Raw genomic sequence first — 18,714 nt, forward strand, 5'->3', positions numbered from 1 at the left:
TTTGGCATAAATGCACTTTGGTAGGGAAAAATAATGTTATCCAAAACAAGGTTTGACTTTGTTAATTAGAATTTTTGAAATAATTTTGTAGATGACATTGCACAGACTTATGGACCTATAATTATTAACATTTTTTAAAGGTTTTATTCAATATGCGACACAATTTCCAATGAAATCTTTTGTGATGTCCCAAAATTTTTTGAAAAATAAAGCATTTAGGCCATCCGAGCCTAGAACTTTAAGGTCTTTGTTTGATTGAAGAGCTTCAAAGATTTCTTCCTCAGAGACCTCCCTAATAATTGATTCGTTATAATCCTCAATTATGCACTTATTGATCTCATCAATAAACTCCTCTATTCCACTTGTTCCTTCTATTTGAAATCTCTACTTAAATTTATAATGAAGGAAATTTGAAATTCCCTCTCCATCATCTATTCTTTTCCCTTCATCCTTTTTAATTTCAGTAATTCTATTTCTAGATTTTCTTATAAGGAATGTTAATCTAATTGGTCTTTGTTAGAACCCTAAAATTTAAGGGGTTTTTGTTGGAAATGAAAGTTCAGAGATAATTATCACTACTCCAAAGTTCTTCCACTTTCCTTTTTCTGTTTTTATAAGACTTGTTACTTGTAAGGATTTAGTTTTTTGTCAATCAAAAACTTAGATATCCTAAAACAAAAATTTAGGAAATTTCCCTCATGGTTGAGGTGGCCTCGAGTGCCATGTGTCACCTCAGTGGTCGCCTTATCACCTTGGCCACATCAGCACCACGTTATCTCCGTGGCCTGCCTTATCACCTCGGCCATGTTGGGACCACATCATATGGATAAGTGCGACCAAGACAAAAGAACGTCGTATGGATGAGAATAACTCTGTTGGGGATTAGGTCTTATCTTGAAGACCTCAGTGGGCAACCTCACTCCGACAACTTCGGAAGCCTCATCAAATCAGGACACGGATCTTCGGTTATGAAAATGTACATCTCGCTTAAGGTGAATGATCCAACTTTTGACTTCTATACCGTTACTTTGCTCGAACCAGCACTGTTCTCTAATTGCTCAGCCCAGCCGTCCACTTTTCTCGACTAATTTGAGCATCAAAATACTTACCCGGTGATAACTACTCTGGCCTCTGATTATTTTTTTGGTTTCAGATCTTTGAGTGCGACTTCATTCTTCCACCTCGACTCCACCCAATTAATATGATTATTTAATTGCGAACTCAATTTTAAAACTACCTCAAATCAAACAGCATCAATTAGCATCCAGCTCCATATCTATGAAAATATCTTGCGAACATGTATGTTAAATTCATTGAGCCGATCGATGTGCGGTTATATGTAGGTGTGTGGGAAGGGTTTTTGCTTTCGTAAAGATTTTAACTTGCAAAAAGAGAAAATAAAGCTGAGATTTAGAGGACGAAAGGTTTCATATTTGGTGGGTCGGCGTGTAGCCGTTAACTATGCGATACCTTGACTTTTACGTCTAAGGCAAAATTAGAAATTTGCAGACATGTCGGTGTTGTAATGACAGTGCACTTAGGCTTTTGTGAAAATTCTGGTTTAGATGAGATGGGAGGGTTATTACTTATTAGCATGGGAATGAGGTAGAAACCTAGACGATGTGGACTTCGCTTCTTATTTTGGTGAAATGAGGTAAAATGGTCTGAATTTTGTTTGGATGTCAAACAGATCGGCTTTCATCAGGGCAAGTCCGTGCTCTAGGGGTGATCATGGGCCGGACCGGGCTTTGTACTTATAATAAGGTCTATAGCTTAGGCCTGGGTCTGGCCTAGTCTGGGGTTTCGGGCCTGAAATATAAGCTCTAGCCTAGGTCTATATGGGCCCAGGCTGGATTCCGGGCCAATATCACTCATATATAAAATATTACATATCTATATATTAAATGATATAACATGCATATAAACTTATTTTATATATTATATAATATAAAATATAAAATATAATATAAATTATACATGTCATGATATAACATTTATATATAAAATATATAATATAATATAAAATAACATATATACATCTGTATATATTATACACAAAATGTACAAGTTTAAATATATGCAAGCCGGACCTGGCTTGAAGTATTAAGCCTAAGTTCAGTCCTAAAATTTGCAGGCCTGGGCCCGATCCGGGCCTGAATACAAAACCCAGGCCCAAGCCCAGAATTTCTGGGCCGGGCCAGGCTGGGCTGAAATGATCACCCCTACCATGCACTCACACCATTTCAACTGCCTTTTGCAATTTTGCATTAGGAATATCTTCTCATAAAATAAAATACATAAGTATCGAGATATTCTTAATGCAAAGATGTGAAGGCTGTTTGAATGGGTTTTACCCTGACTGAAGCCAAACTCGATGTTAAATGGTACTGCCCGTGAGTGCAAATGATATAAAAAGTGGTGCAAAAATGCTGCGGTATGCTATTTCAGTTTTTGTATCAGCCATGAGAGCAAAAATCATTGCTATAAACGAACTTGTGGTAAACTTACCGGGTGCAAAAAAAAACTGTTTGGCTTAATGTGTGGCTGGGTATTATGCGATAGCTATCAAATTCTAACCCCCACACCCCCCCCTCGAGTTTTGATTCTTTAAAACTGTTTCTATACCATATTTAATGAAAACTAGTGACTTACGCCTTCCATTTTCCACTGAGTTGTATGTTTTTTGGTAGAATTAATAATCTCTGTATTTGTCCTGTATATAGGATTCTTTAGGGCTGTTCATGGGTCGGGTTGGGTCGGTTTATTGATGTTTTTCCAATTGATTTGACCTGGTCGGGTTACCTGAAATTGAAACCGAAACCGACCCTGTGTTAAGCACAACTGACCTATTCGATTTGAGTCGGTTTCAGCTCTACTTAGTGGTGACTTAGTTGCTGTACAATCTAACTTAATTAAGTAGGAACTAAGTAGGTTGTAACTAGGATAGAGACAACTTAGTTAAGTAGGAACTAAGTAGGTTGTAACTACTAAGTCGGTTCGATTCGGGTCGGTTTCGATTTTTACACATGAAAACTGAAACCGAATCAAATCATCGGTTTATGATTTTTTATAACCTAAAACCGAGCGGTGCTAAAGAAAACCCGACTGACTCAGGTTGGATCAGTCCGGATTGGTCGGTTTGGTCGAGTTGGGTCTTCTTATGAACAACCCTAGGATTCTTCATGTTTTCTTTATTTATATAATCAATTAATCATCTCTCGTAGTAAAGAGAACCACGTATCCATTGAGCGGAGCCGGGTTTATGTAGCTGACCCAGTGTGGTTTTGGGGTGAATCGAAACCAATTACTTGACCGGTTCTCAGTTTTTCTGGTCTGATCGTCTGATCCGGTCTGATTTTAAAACCATGATTGATTAATCTTTTGATTGCGATGAAGTTATTTATTTTTCAAAAAACTATTTCATTTTTTCAAGGTTTTTAAAACCGGACCTGACAATGAACTAGTCAGGGGTCTGGTTCTTGGGTCGAACGGTTAGACCGTTTGAACCAAACAGATGGCACGTTCTGACAAAAAAATAAAAAAAATACAGCCAAAACCACTAAATGGTTCGACCACTTAGCTCAACAGTTTACTGACCAAATTAATGTTTTTGGGCGAATTAAAGGTTTTGGGATAAAACAGAACCGATCACCTAACCGAATTAAAGGTTTTGAAAACCATATATATATATATATATTTGAGTTTGTTCATCTATGCCCTGATACAAGCATTTGTTTTTCGTCAATCATCTCAGTTCATGTTTTCAGGACTATTGCTGGAACTTTATTGGGCGAAGCACTTAGAACATTTGAATGGCATCAGAGCTACATATGCAAATCTTCACTAGAAATGGATATTCATTTTGGTTAAATCTAGATGGGTTATTGGTATATAGTTTTCCTGTTGGGCAGCCATCCTGTCTCATGTGGCTAAATTCTGGATGACATGCAAAACCGGAATTGAGCTTGCTGTCTAACCGATACCCACGTTTAAACTTGGTTTCAATCAGTTGGTTCATGGCTCAAACTCGGTAATTCTCTTATTGTGGAATTTGGCTGATAGATCCCCAATCCCAACCATAAGAAAAAAAGGGTCATTTATTAGAGTATCCCTTATAGTATTATAGATTTACTTAAACTTATTTTAGAGTTTGTATTTTATTGAAACACTCCTTATAATTTACAAATTATTTATTAATCGACCTTTCATTAAAAACTATTTGTATTTGTTATATCAAAATAATAATATAATCATCTAAACTAGTAGAAAATGTTTAAGGGCATAAATTTATAGTTGTTTATTCCAAAAAAACCCTTAAACTGAGAAGAAAATGTTTAAGGTATGAATCTATAATTATTTATTTTAAAAAGCATCTTTAATACTTTTTTGTATAGAAAATAAAATTAATCAAATAAAAAAAATAGATTGATGATCCATGTTTTATTAGGGGTAAAAATGATAATTTTTATATTTAATTTTTTAATTAAATTTATTTAAATGAATATTAATGTTATAATTGTTATCTTTTTACTTTCATATCTAATGAAAGATTGATTAAATAAATTAATTATAAATTATAGAAATGTTTTAATAAATGACCAAAAATAAAAAGAAAGAGAGAGAAAGAGTTCGGAAATATATTGAGTCCACACACATTGCCATTGCCTGATTACGAGCCACGTATAGATATGGAATCTTTCTATGCAGCTGATTTTGTTCAATGAATTTCTGTACGACGCATTCGTGCCAGGGAGAGGAGAGATACAGCTTTAAGCAGGACACTTATGTGGTGGCCGTGGTTGCTCAAACGGATAGGGTCAGAATTACCCCCCCATTTTGGTCTGTCAGTGATCATCCATCATTGACGATTGCCTTTTTTTTATTATTTTTTTTTGGTCGAACACGAACATTGGTTTTAATTTCTGTTTGAAACTCGAAGAATCCCTTGAATGTATAAATAAATTGTTCTCATCTTCTTATTAATTTACCATTAAAATGGAATGAATTTCTTTCTGGGATTGTGAACTTCAAGACAAATTTTAAATTTCCCTTATTCGACTTCAAGACAAATTTTAAACAGTATTTTTGGTTTGGTTTATGGATGTTTGTATGAACAGGACGACTATCTCCAGCAGAGTGGAGACCACCGTTGTTTGTGTGCATTTGACACTTGACTTGAGCTATGCAGTGGCTAAATTACAAAATATGTATATACTAAAAAGGGGGAATGATTATCTATTCTATTACAAACTTGCAGTTTTGAACTTCTAAATTGAGCGAGTTAAGTCATCTTTTGGAAAACCAACAAAATTGGGTTTTGTGTGGTGATCTAAATCATCTTGTTGAGAGTTCATATTTATAAAGGAAGGAAAAACTTAAGGGTCAGAACTTTTAAACCTTTAAAACAATTTATACAAAATCATGGTTTAATGGAGATAGAAGTGGGGGGTTCTACTTTCACTTAGACAAATGGCGAAAAAGTTATCACAAAGTATTAGAGAAACTAGATAGAGGTTTGGCTACCCCTTGGTGGCATTCTCGATTCCCAAATGCCCGAATTAGGATTACAATAAATATTTTTTCGGATCATGGCTACTTGGTTTTCGAAGCAAACCCCTCTATCCTCTTTGGACCTAAACAATTCCATTCTTACCCATGTGGACTGAGGAACTTGAATGTCAGGACATTGTTGAAACAAACTAGTATAGTAATCCCCCACTTGACATTGTTTCTAAGCCAAGGAAATGTAAAATAAAATTAAGAAAATGGAATAAGGAAAAGTTCGACAAAATTGAAGATAGATTGATGCTGGAGGAGACAAATTTTGATTTTGAAGAGGAGGGAACCTCTAGTTCCATCTCTAAAAGAATGAGACTTCCAAGGGAATATGAGAAATGGCTTCGTCGAAAGGAGCAAATGTGGAGATTAAAATCCAGGGAACTGTGACTTAGTGAGGGTGACAAAAATACAAAATATTTTCATCAGTTGACAAATTTTAAAAGAATAAAAAACTCCATGGATTCCATTAAAAATGACAAGAGAATAATCATGGAATTAGAGGAGATGGCTGGTGCTTTTAAATCTTATACCATCCGGACGAGTGGTGAGACTCATTATAGTGAAGTGAAGATACAAAACTTAATTCAGGTAAGAATCAGTGAATTTGAAGCTGCAGACATTACTCAGCCCCTCGCCCCGATGGATTTACCCCCTTTTTCTTTTAAAAGTTTTGAAGTACCGTAAAATATGATGTCTACTCTCTAGTTAGACAGTTCTTTGTCACTACAGAATTCCCATTAGATTCTAACTCTACAAATTTAGTGTACATCTCAAAAAATAAAACGAGGTTTTTATAGTTCAGTCCACCATTAGGGTGGAGCTAGGATTTCTAGGGGTGGACTGAATCCTGGATTGATGCCAAATTCACGGGCAGGATGCGGTTGAGGGGGGGGCTACTAATAAACTAGGAGGGGGCTGCAATTCAGATTTTTGAGGTGGATTGCATTCCACTTATCCCAAATAAAAAATTTTAAAAATGTTCAACAATTTAGGCCAATCAGTGTTTGTAATGTTATCTATAAAATAATATTTCAGTGTTTAGTGGCAAGAATGCAGTCGGTGTTGGACAAATTAATTGCCCCTAACCAAGCTGCTTTTGTGGAGTTTTAGTGGCAAGGAACTGACAATATTATTGTGGCAAAAGAGATAACTCATAAGCTAAGGAAACAGAGGAACGGGGTAGGATGGATACTCCTAAAAATTGATATGTCAAATGCTTATGATTGCATGAGAAGAGATTAAGGCATGGACTTCTCAGAACAATGGTGTAAGCTAGTGGAGTTTTGCATTTATTTTCCAAAATTCTCAATAAAACTCAATGGAACCCAAAAAGAATTTTTTGAACTGCCAAATGGACCAAGACAGGGGGACCCTCCATCCCCAAAGGATTCAGATTAGTGATAGGAATCTGCGTTCCTTGATTCAAATTTGTTCATTATAAGGATTCAATTTTTTGAACTGTCATCTCCCCTCTTCTTCACTTTGTACTACTCCATGGAGAATCATTTGGAAAGCCAAAGTGCCTCACAGATTCCACGTCTTCATGTGGAAGTCTTGGTGGCACGGTGTGAATACGAAAGATAAATTGAGGTTTTGAGATCTAAGATAAATATTGTACAATCTGTGGTTGTGAAGAGGAAACTTGGCAACACTTGTTCTTTGAATGCCAATATGCCAGAGTAGTTTGTTTAGTAGCACAAATTAGTGTTAACCTAGCAGAAGTTCAGTTGTCTTCTTTTGTTTGTAGATGGATTGGCACAACACTTAATTCTCTGCCTAGGAAAGTTCAAATGGGTTATGTTGCAAAGTTCTTTATAGTCTTTCGCCTTATATGGGATACGAGGAACCAAAAAGCTCATAATAAACAAATATTGGATCCAATCCAATTAGTGAATCTGGCCGATTCTTATTGCATTCCAAGTCTCAATAATGCTACGAATACACAGATCCCATCTTATCATCATCATCAGCAGATAACTCATATCATGTTTGTTGATGGATCTTACATTCCAACTTCTGGTCATCCAGGTATCGGTTTTATAGTGTTATCTAAAGATCTCAATGTCATATATGCTGAAGAAAGGAGAGTTCAGGGCTCTTCCGCAACCCAAGCAGAATGGTGGGTCCTCCTCATGGCCCTGAAGAAGGCTATTAACGTGGGAATTAAGAACCTCTTAACCTTTTGTGATGCAACTACTGTAGTAAATAGTTTGAAAAAAAATTAGCTTTTTTTTTCATGGGCCTGGAGTGTGATGCATATTCAAAAGGAAGTCAGATCAAAATTAGCTTTTTTTGATAATATATATGTAACCCATATTAGTAGAAATGCATAATAGTTTCGAAAATGGGCAGATCTGAAAGGTCTATGTAATCTTGTGGGTGTAGTATAATGGGGAAGACAGATCAGTCGAAGCCCTTGGGGGAGTGTTGGCGGCAAAGAATAAAGATGTTTCGAGATGAGATGGGCGGGGCGTCCCGTGGAGGGTGGAAGAGCCGAAAGGAGGATGAAAAAGCTAGCGGTGCCGTACCTCCATAAGTGGCAGAGATAAGGGTGCTGTATTCAGACGACCCAACTGAGAGCATGGGATCGGTTTTCCACGAAGAATCAGACTTGGTATAAAGGCCAAAGGAACCCATGTCAGTCCCACCACAACCATATTCACGAGATCTACTCCCCTGAACTATACTCTTCGATTCTCTCTGTCTGCCCCATTTAATATTCACAGCACTTTCCTTCTCAGTCTGTCTCATCTCCATTAATATTCCCTACCTCTCTCTCCTGCTTCTAAACAACATATTTATGTACTAAGACTAATTTCAGGATTTTGCCTTGTTTTCATTCCAAAATTAGAATTACCCAACATGCAGTCTGGAATCATCTAAAAGCTAGCCATGTGCTTAACCAGCCCTTAAGAACGTCTTAAGCAAACTTACCAAGGAAACAAGTGATAAATCACACTATCCCTCGTCACATCCAGTATGATTGATTGATATTTGATACTAATAACCGATCCTTAACAAAGACCCATGTGAAGGATCTCCACTAGACAAAAATTCCATCGCTTTTCTAATGGATAATGTTCATATATAGATATGTCTATCAAGGAATTTAAGCATTAATTTAATTAAATAAATAAATGGACTACAAAAATTCTACAAATAAGAGGAAAAAAATGAAAAGGGTAGTATGAGCTGGTGTAGGATATTAGTGGGGTGGTAATATTAATCTTCTCCCACAAAATCTATCTATCTTTCTTTAATTTATTTATTTTTATATTAATCCTGTAATCCATTTATCTCGGGTGATGACAACAAATCCTCTCGCTTAGTTTCCCTTGGTCTTAGCAACCCATGCAATGTCAAATCCATAAAGCTTTGAAAATCACTCCCCATATATATTTTCTTTCATGCCATCGGTTAAAGATCCAAATGGGCTAATTCCTAACAGATTATAACTTGTTTCTCTCTAAACAAGAGGTACAAGACCAGAGAGAGAACTTCTATAGGCAGCCATGCAACACAACTACCAATCTTCATATACATTTTCCTCTTAAAACCCCATTCGGACTCTCCTCCTTTAATCCGATTCGTCCCCTCCCTGTTCAGGGGGACTTCCGGTCCAATCGCCTCCTTCTCCACCACCTTTAATGCTAAGAATAAAGGGGAGATTGTTTTTTGTCTCCACTTCATCAATGAAATCATATAATCTTTCCCCTTTAGGAAATACCATGCTTCAGCTGTGAATTTAGGGCAAATGTGGGCTGCATGGGGTTGGTTTAGTTGTTAGAATGTCCATTTTACTCTATAGGGAAATGAACCCTTGATTGGGTAGCTTGTGCTCTTTTACAAAACTCATTTGGGTTTTATCTTTATTTTTGGTATTATTCATCTAAGGTCCTGCATGTGGGGATGAGGTTTGGTTGAGCAGCCAAGGATGACTTGCCGGAAATCTATCTATAGCATTTTCTTTTCTTTTTAATCCATGCATTTCCGCATGTTTAGATGTATACATAATTAAATACAATTGCATGTGCTGAGAAAAAAAAAAGTTCATATGGATTTGATGAAATAGGATAACTGCTGGTTGGGAGACCTAATGTCCTTATAAACCTTGATAGAGAAGAGGTTAATGTAGACGAGTAAATCGGCAAGTTGTCTTTGGCTACATCTCCGCCTCGTTTTCTCATGCTAGATCTATGGTGATGAAATGGTGGTGGTGGTGGTGACGACTATGACATGGGTTGGTTATTTGGTATGTGTAGATTGTATAACTTTTATTTTCTTCATTAATTAATGCATGATGCATGCGAATTGCCTATATTCCTTGCTGGGATTTGGGCTTTATACTTTTGTTGCTTAACCCTCTTTCTGTTTGTAGATTTTGCAGATTTATTGAAGTAGTAATCAAATCAAGGCTATTCTCTGCATGTGGCTGTACGATGAAATCTCTTACTGTTATTCCTACTCAGCTTGCACTACATGGTATATTTAGTTTCTACTAAAACATCTTAAAGCTGTTTCTTCTCTTCTGAAGTTTGTTTGCTTCTTTTCTTTTCTACATGGCGCAGGAGCACGACTGTTAGATTGTAATAGGTTTTCTTTTGATGCCCCTTCGAGCATTTAGATGCCACCTCTTCTCCAATATTGTTCCATGAACTCTCTCTCTCTCTCTCTCTCTCAATGGGTGGGGTTTGTACAAATTGAGGAGTATTGCAGTAATAGCAGCTCATGCATTGAAGGAGCTGACTTTGGAAACCACAGATTGGTCTATAATCCGAAGAGAAGATTGGAAGGAATTCTAGTTGATGTCCTTCTTTCGCTTTACTTTCTTCCCCTTTTTGTTAAGTGGCTCATTCTTCATTGGGGAGCTTTTCAGAACGAGACTTTAATTGTTATGGGGAAGTAAGATCTCATAGCCTACGAAACCGTTCAACTGCTCATTCTTTAAATTTGTTTATTTTTTTCTCACTCTTCTCGTCCCTCTCATCTGTTTTCATGATCCACAGAGCTTTAGTTTTTAAGCTTGAATGGACAGGAAAGAAAAGAAAGTTCACCATTAAGTTTGAAGATTATAGTTAAATTTTAAGCTACTGAGCTGCTAGCTAGACAATGGCCCTGGATCTAGAGGCATGGTGTTGGAACTTGGAAATTGATGGAATACTGTTGGATTTGTGGCAAGCTATGGTGAAGTTACTTCTCTATCTTTCTCTCTCTCTCTCAACTCCCAACGAATGGATTGCAGATTCACATTGATTATTAGTCCTTTTGACCGTGGAAGTTGGATTACTTTTCGATTGCTTTGCTGGTGCAATATTCGTTGAAGAGGGTGCGCGGGGGATTGACCCAATAACCTGCCAACCACCGGCCATATATCCTTATTTGTTGTTGGTTGCAGAAATGTTTGTTGCTAAACTTTGAATCTCTTGATCGATCTGGAGTATCATGATCATGGGTATGTGTGCCAGTGCAAATGGAGTTGTTGAAAACACCAGCTCATGATGAGTTCCGATTTCAAACTTGGTTTGATGCTTCTTCATTTGACGTTTAAATGGTATATTTTCAATTCAAGTACTGCTTAAAAGTTAGAATAAAGTACTGATGAACTCTATCCTGCTCATAATTATATATAGGTTCAGTTCAGAAGGTAATCCTTGGAAGACTGGAACAGGACGTAATCGTCGCATCAAAGCATATAGGACGCGCGGGATCTCCCTCCATGCTATATATCGTGAGGAGACTTTCATAGTTCACGTACTCTACAAGTTAAAACTTTGACGTGTTGATGCTCCCCAAGTCATATCTTGGCTGAGGTCTTTTAATTGCAGATATATCGGCACCGGAAGTTGATGTATGTCAACCTTTAATTGCAATATTTTTCTGCATTCTCTAGCCTCGGATGATAATTTTGCTTACCAAATGTAATTTCCTTCCATCCAAAATTTGAAAAAAAAAATTTAATAGTTTCCCAGAGATTATTGTTGTTAATTGCTTTTAGGGTCTGTTTGATTTATACTTTATAGGATTAGGGTCTATTCGATTTGTGGGATTTGGGGCCATTCCAATTCTAACCGTTTGGTAGGGCAGAATCTAAATCTCATTCCCATTCTCATTGCTGGAGGAAGTGGAATGACACTCGTCCATTTGAAGGAATACCCATTCCCTCCCCCTTTTCTTTAGAATGAGATCCCATTTTAGCTTATTCCAAATTTGATTCCGATTCCCATCTGAACCAAAAAGACTTATGGGAACAGACCATTCCAGTTCTGACTACTGCAAACCGAATCAAACGACCGATCCTTAGTAATTTTAACAATGTTTTGATGTAAAATATTTCCACACCCTTGTCCCAAAATCCAGACAAATTAAACTACGTTTTTAGCTGCGCGCGGTAGATAAAATTTAATTAAGCTGAACCAATTGTCTGCTACAATTGAATTTATTGCTTGAATTTTCTTTAGCCTTTTCAAGATTAGTACTTGGTGGAGCGATGAATGTCAACCCATAAGCTATAATGTTATCTTCTAATTTTGGCAATGGAAATATCTTTTTAGGGTCTGAATTATCAGTTACGTTCAGAGGAGCATCATTCACAAAAAGATAATGTCTCCACGCCCATATATTAATTTAACAAACGTTTGAAACAAGAATTTGCATGGAGTTGTCGCAATAATTTGGTTGTGGTAACTGAAATTTTAAGCTTTTAATTGTCATTTTTTTTTGAGCATATGCTATGGTCAAACAATCTTATTCAGATGCTTGCTTAAAGCTCTGTTGAACTGATAAATCCTTTTTTCACAACCAAACAACATATGATCAGCCTATCGCTCCAAAATAGATCTTTAGATGGCACGACTGCAAACAAAAAATGTGGGTACTTCACTTATTACTTTTAGGTTTACCAAACACGTTTTCTAGCTACAACCAACCCGTTGAATAATGATAGATATTCGGCTTATGTACGCACATAGAATGTACCTAACAGTTTTCTTGCTTCCTGCAAATGTTGCATCTGGTCTTGTGTTTATACCAAGTGTCAGCAGCAAGCTTGAGCTACCTATATGTGTTCAGTTCATCAGTAGTCTCCTTGCCTCCCTTGGGGCTCTCTTTCATGGATATCACTAACTTTAGCTTGTGTAATCGATTTGTTTGTTAGCTTATTGCGTTTTCCGCATAGAAGTTGAGAATTTTCTCACAGAATCATATATATATATATATATATCGTAAGAAAAGGGCGACGTGGCCGATTCTGGTGTTGGGAAAAAGCATCTACATGTGCGGAGTTCACACGTACGACCTTCACGCATGATTTCTAAGGTTGGTTGGACAAAGACAGGCAGAGTCCAATGAATAAAGGCAGGTTGCCTAAGCCCGATAACCCACTGGACAGAGCTCGATAGACAGAGGAAGAGGCCGAATTGAGCCCGATGGACAACTAGGTTGCCTAACCCGTTGGACCGATGAACAAAGACATATTGCCTGAGCTTGATGAACTGTTGGATAGAGCCCGATGGATTAAGGACAGAGGCCGAGTTGAGCCCGATGGACAACTCGAAAAGAAACGCTCTCTTGCTGAGACGGGTCTGCTCCTAACAAATGGGCGCCTCACATGCACACCCACCGTGCATTGGGAGCATCCTCGTGAATAATAATTAATAACTGCGGGAGATGTTATCAATGCAGGGTAGGATGTGCGTGTGATGCGCCTGTGAGGAGCCAGGGGTCAGAGCAGATCTGGTCTCTCATCCGCTCTCTCTCTCCCTCTCTGTCTCTCTATCTCTCTGTCTCTCTCTTGTCTCACTTCGCTCGAATAGCAGTGGGACTGGCGACTGACGCTTTGAAGGACAACTGACTGAAGAGAGAGGTGGCGGTGGAAGGAAGGCGAGAGGGAAAAAGACTGCGAACTAAAGAGAGAGGTGGCAGTGGAAGGAAAGAGACAGAGGAAGAAGAAGAGGAATGAGAGTGAGAGAGAGAGAGAGGGTGCCTAGAATTGCAGTGTCGAACGGCCACCTTCGACAGAAAACAGGGGCCAATTCCAGTTATCTCACTCGAACGGCCACCTTCGATGTTCGGTTATCAGAGGCCATCTCTCAGTCATACGACCAACTACAGCGTCTTCAACTCTTTAGGTCTTCAGTAGTTTGATCATCAGGTACTTTTCTTCTTCTTCACAGAAAAAACAAGGGCTCTGTTCAATCTTTTTTTTTTTTTTCATTGTGTTACCGTCTTCACTTTTTACACCAAACAGGGGTTCCGCCCACCCCCTTCTTCTTCTTCTTCACGGAAAAATAGGGGCTACGCCCAATCTTTTTTATAGTTGTGCTTCTTCACTTTTTAACTGAAAACAGGGGTTCCGCCCGCCCCCTTCTTCTTCTTCGGTCTCTCTCTCTCATACGGACCCAGGTTCTATCGGCGTTTGATGCTGGTTTGTTTTATTGGCTAGGCCTGGATATTTGGCCCAGGCTCAGGAGTGGCTGAACCTGTCAAAGCCCAAGTTGCCCAATCCAAGCTACTACAGGAGGTCTCTGGAGGGTGATATCACTCACAGGGCTCTTCTCGTCGACGCCGTTGGGACCCTCCTCGTTCCCTCCCAACCCACGGTGCAAGTGAGTATGAGTAATTTTTAGTGTAGACCCACTGATGAGTGATGACCAATCTTGTTGTTTAACTGCTTTGGCATTTTTGAGGCTCTCCTTATGTGCAGATATGTTGATGATGGAAGACCCTTCTTGCAATTCATAGTTGATGATGCGCAATCCAGCCGGTCTTAACTGTCAACGACCTTGCCTCTCAACTGAGTAGCAGGGAACCTGAAACAGAGAAGATGAGAAAGCTCTGGGGGAACCCGGTGTAAAGGCTCCGAAGCTTAAGTTAGAATCTTTCAAAGGCAAGATAAAACCAGATAGTGCAAAGTTTGCATACCTCTTCTTTGGGGGGTGGAGAGCCTTTTATAACCACCTCGCGCACTCATTCCTAGACTTCTGTCAGGTCGGGTATGATTACTTCCGTGCTTCTGCCAGTTCGGGTGTCATCACCTCTGCTGGGGCAGAACCGTCACTGCTCTTTTTGTCGGAGCCGTCTCTGTAATTGGAGATGGCGGTGGCAGATGATAGTGGCAGATGACAGTGGCAGGTGGCCGTTGAAGTGCGGCTGTCAAGCGTCAGATCCCAAGTCAGTCAGGTGCTTGGAGCGGGGTGCGAGGCGAAGTCTTGAGTTCGGATCCCAAGGCGAAGTGCTTGGAGTGGGGTGCGAGGCGAAGTCTTGAGTTCGGATAGGGGAATGTCCTGAACTATCATGAGACGGGCCAGTTTGGGTCACTGCTTTGTGTGGCTCGGGGCCAAAGGGAGAGTTCGGGCTCCTCGTAGGGAGTTCGGGCTCCTCGTAGGGTTCCTTGGGTTTCTTCGAGCGTCCAAAAGGCGGGAAGCGCGCCGGCCTGCCTAAACGCTGATAGATGTGGCGGCGCATGCTTTATTTCAAAATTTCAAAAAAGCGCGCCACTTGGGAGGCGCGATAGCGGGCGCCTTTTCAAATTTGAAAAGACGTGCCACTACCGCTTTTATTGAGAAGACGTGCGTTGGCGTTCCGTCAGTTTCGAAAAGACTTGCGCCGATGCTCTGTCAGTTTCAGAAAGACGTGCACCAATCATGTCTCGGTCTTAGGGGACGTGCGGTCAGTGCGGCTGTGGGCCGTCGGATTGGCTTTGATCTAAGTCGTCGCTTTTCGGTCACTGTGAGTATAAGTACCGGGGGGGGACCCCAGTCGTTGTCACTTCTGTATTTCTTTCGAGCTCGCGTCCGAGTTTCAGCTCGCATTCAGTTCGCGTCCAGGTTTCTTCAGTTTGCGTTCAAGGTCTTCTGCTCGTCCGAGCTCCTGTGGTCTACAGCCTTTTTCCGGGTGAGTACTTTCCTGGATCCCATCTCACTCCCTGATGTCTAGCTCAGATAGTCCTTCCCGCGGGTCTGATGCAAGTTCTACGAACCGAGTTGCATCCCCTGATAGCCCTAGCGAGCCGGAGGTAGAGCTCGAGGAAGAGTTCGAACTCGTAGGCCGAGGCGCTTCGGGCAGTTTGGCGTCCACCTCTCGTCGGGGTCGGATGTTAGACAAGTTTGGTCTTTCGACCATGACGCCCGAGGGGCTCCAATCCCTCATTACCTACTATAACTTGCCCGGGGAGTACGACTATTTCATACCTTCGGGTAGTTTTCCTTGGGAACACGGTCCTGATGAGATCGTGATATTCCGGGAGTAGCTCGCCGCGGGGCTGCGATTACCTTTTCATCCCCTCTTTGTCGAAATCTTGAATCACTTCGGCGTGACGGTCGGCCAGTTGCACCCGAACTCCATTCGAAATTTGGTGGGGAAAATCTCTTTATTTTGCGAAGAGAGCTTTCCTTTGGACTTGGAGATTTTTTCTTCGATCTTGATGCTTAAGAAGCAAGCGGGTCCCCTCCCCGGGCGTAGGCGGGCATATTTCCTGTCTTCTTGCCCGGGCTTTAAGCTTTTACATGAACTCCCCAACAAGGTCCCAGCATGGAAGCGAGACTATTTCGGGGTGCGAAGTGTGCTGGGGTGGCCGTTTCAGACCGGGTGGGGGATGGCCGCTCCTGATTCCGGGGTCACGCTTGACAAAGAGACGGCGAAGGGCCTCCGGCAATGGGCGCGGCTTGGGCTGAAGTGTCAATAGTATCTGATGGAGGCCAAGCTCATTGCAGCCGGCCTGAGCTCGGGTAGGTTCTTCACTTAGAGATTATGTCTTGTTGTTTTTCTTGCTTTTTACTGATGGCGACCTTCTTTTCGCAGGTGTGATGGATTCTCGAGGGACCCGGGGTGGGCACTTGTTTCAAGGCATGAAGAGGAGAAAGCGGGTTGCCAAGCGAACTCGCGCCGAGATGCCCCGGGATGCGGAGCCCGAGGTGCTGGACTATCTGCCAGAAGATCTGCCTAGGGAGCCCGAGATTGTTCCTCCAATGCAGGAGTCGACAGGGGGCCCTTATGCTAGAAAACATAAAATATGTTATTAAGGTTTTAGTATTTCCAATTAGGATTAAGCGAAGTGATTATCTTAAATGAAATAAATGATAGTATGTGGTAATGGCCATACAACTATTATGCATCTAAACAAATCAATGTATGATTATATATATATAATACATATTTATATATGATATGTACTATAGAGTCGGGTTCGGGTTGCTCAAGGGGTCAATCCTAACCCAACTTGAAATAAAATCAGGTTCATAAATTTCATCCCTAACCCTAACCCGAGCATCATCCCGACCCAACCCAACTCAACTTTTTCAGGTTGGGTTAGGACTAACTCGGCCCAAGTTGCAACCATAGTGGTGTTAGATAAAGTTGGTAGAGGGTTGGAAGATGCTTTGTTGGCAGCTAAACTCTTCGAACCGCAGCGCTCATCTCATTCAAATAACAGAAAACTCGGCTTTTTTTACAACCTTGTCCTTTTACTCCTTTAGCCTCTTGCCAACTCGAGATCGGCTTCCATCAAAGTAAACTTGTGCCCACACTGTTTTAATAGTCGTTTCTAACCTTGCATTGGGAATCTCTCTCCATGAAATAAAGCACATAAGTAGGGAGATATTCTCAATGCAAAGTAGTAAAGGCTACTCGAACGGGCTTTGCCTTGACTGAAGCTGAAAGGGCTGCTAGTGCAAACTATTGGTCTTGAAGAACTGAAGTCGTTGACCTATTACTTATGAGTAGGGCTGTAATCGGATCGGATGTAGCAAAATCCGCATCTGATCCGATTAATGATAGCATACATCCGATATCCAATCAGATTTAAAGACTTGGATCCAAATCCGAATCCTTACGAACTTAGATTGGATTCAAATTTAATCCAACTCCGCTATAAGTTTTCTAAAATACCAAAAAATTTAAAAATTTATTTACTTTTTTAACCTTTATATATAATAAATTAATATAAATATAACACACTAAATTTATTATATAAATTCACATATAATATAATATATAGAATATATTTTTATAATTTTAAATATAATTATATAAAACTTATATATTAAAATTAATAAATATTATATTATAACCGGATTTAGATTTTAATCGGATCGGATGGGGTCACATCCGGATCCGATCTAGTTACATATATACACCATCCGAATCCGAGATAATCGGATTAGGTCTCGGGTTTTCAAATATCATTAACAGTGCTTGTGAGCTTGGGCAATTGGCAGCAACACCACTATCACTATGCATCTTAGGGTTGGCTCTTCCTTTTATGCAAAAATGCTTGGAGAATTTATGATTCGTTTGGTTGCCAAGAAATAGTGGGAAGAGAAGGGATGGGATGAGAAAGGAAAATTTTATTTTCTCATTTTTAGTCCCTATGTTTGTTTGTTGAGACCCACTATCCTATAAAATCTGCTTTCAGTGTTTGGTTGATGAGAGCTGAAAGATCCAAGAGCAGATCTACAAGAGAAGTTTATGTTGTTAGGACAAATAAATCATGAAAAAATCAAATTCATGTTAGATTTGCAACAAAACACTTTCGGTTTAGTAGATCTATACAATGAACAGGGATTTATAGTAACAAAAAAATAAAATAAAAGGGTTTTAGATCTATCAACCCAATAGCAAAGGGTTAGCAAATGGAGAAGATATGGGAAGAAGATGGGGATGAAAACTGACCTTCGTAGAAGATGAGGATGAGAAATCCAGTCTCTAGAGACGAACCCGTGCTCCTTGTCCGCCAAGCACCTGAAACACATGGAAGGAAAAATGTTCTTGATAAAAATGTAAAAAAAAAAAAACACTAATTATGTGTGAAACAAAATCCTGTCTCCTTACCGTCTAAGAAGACAAAGACAATATCTTGTCTCCTTGTCGTCTAAGATCTAAGATCGAAGTTAATGGAGGAAGAGAAGGGTATTTTTAGTGGAATAAAACACTAAATAGCGTGAAAGGGGATGTGAGTACTTACCAGAGGCTGTAAACTTCGCCAAAGATGAAAGATAAAGTGGTCGGAGTTCAGACCATTGCAAAGGTGGGAGATGAGAAAAGTCCACCCTCGACAAAATTTTCTCACACTCGTTGCACAACTTTCGTTTCTCACTAGAGTTGCACCTATTTGGTGAGACCCTGCGTCCCTTATTTTGAGAATACTAATCCAATGTTCAA

The 18,714-nt window shown here is 39.7% G+C and overlaps 2 long non-coding RNA genes across 5 annotated transcripts; both read left to right on the forward strand.

Annotated features, from left to right (window-relative positions):
- Positions 1–8,842: 8,842 nt before the first annotated feature.
- On the forward strand, positions 8,843–11,531 carry LOC104598096 (uncharacterized). Of its 2 annotated transcripts, XR_016085416.1 has the most exons (4): positions 8,854–9,811; positions 9,938–10,041; positions 10,128–10,461; positions 10,566–11,531. It is a non-coding gene; the product is annotated as an uncharacterized LOC104598096 (long non-coding RNA). The 2 variants fall into 2 exon arrangements; XR_002022709.2 differs by having other exon boundaries at positions 8,843–9,811; positions 10,128–11,531.
- Positions 11,532–11,907: 376 nt separating this feature from the next.
- LOC104598095 (uncharacterized) lies at positions 11,908–17,496 on the forward strand. 3 transcript variants are annotated; one of them, XR_016085441.1, is made up of 4 exons: positions 11,908–13,708; positions 13,905–14,162; positions 14,261–16,283; positions 16,357–17,496. It is a non-coding gene; the product is annotated as an uncharacterized LOC104598095 (long non-coding RNA). The 3 variants fall into 3 exon arrangements; XR_016085440.1 differs by having other exon boundaries at positions 11,910–13,708; positions 13,960–14,162; XR_735300.3 differs by having other exon boundaries at positions 11,911–13,708; positions 14,000–14,162.
- The last annotated feature ends 1,218 nt before the right edge of the window (positions 17,497–18,714 follow it).

The sequence above is a fragment of the Nelumbo nucifera genome, chromosome 4 (assembly GCF_055504915.1).
Source record: "Nelumbo nucifera cultivar China Antique chromosome 4, China Antique-T2T, whole genome shotgun sequence".
NCBI classification, from domain to species: Eukaryota; Viridiplantae; Streptophyta; class Magnoliopsida; order Proteales; family Nelumbonaceae; genus Nelumbo; species Nelumbo nucifera.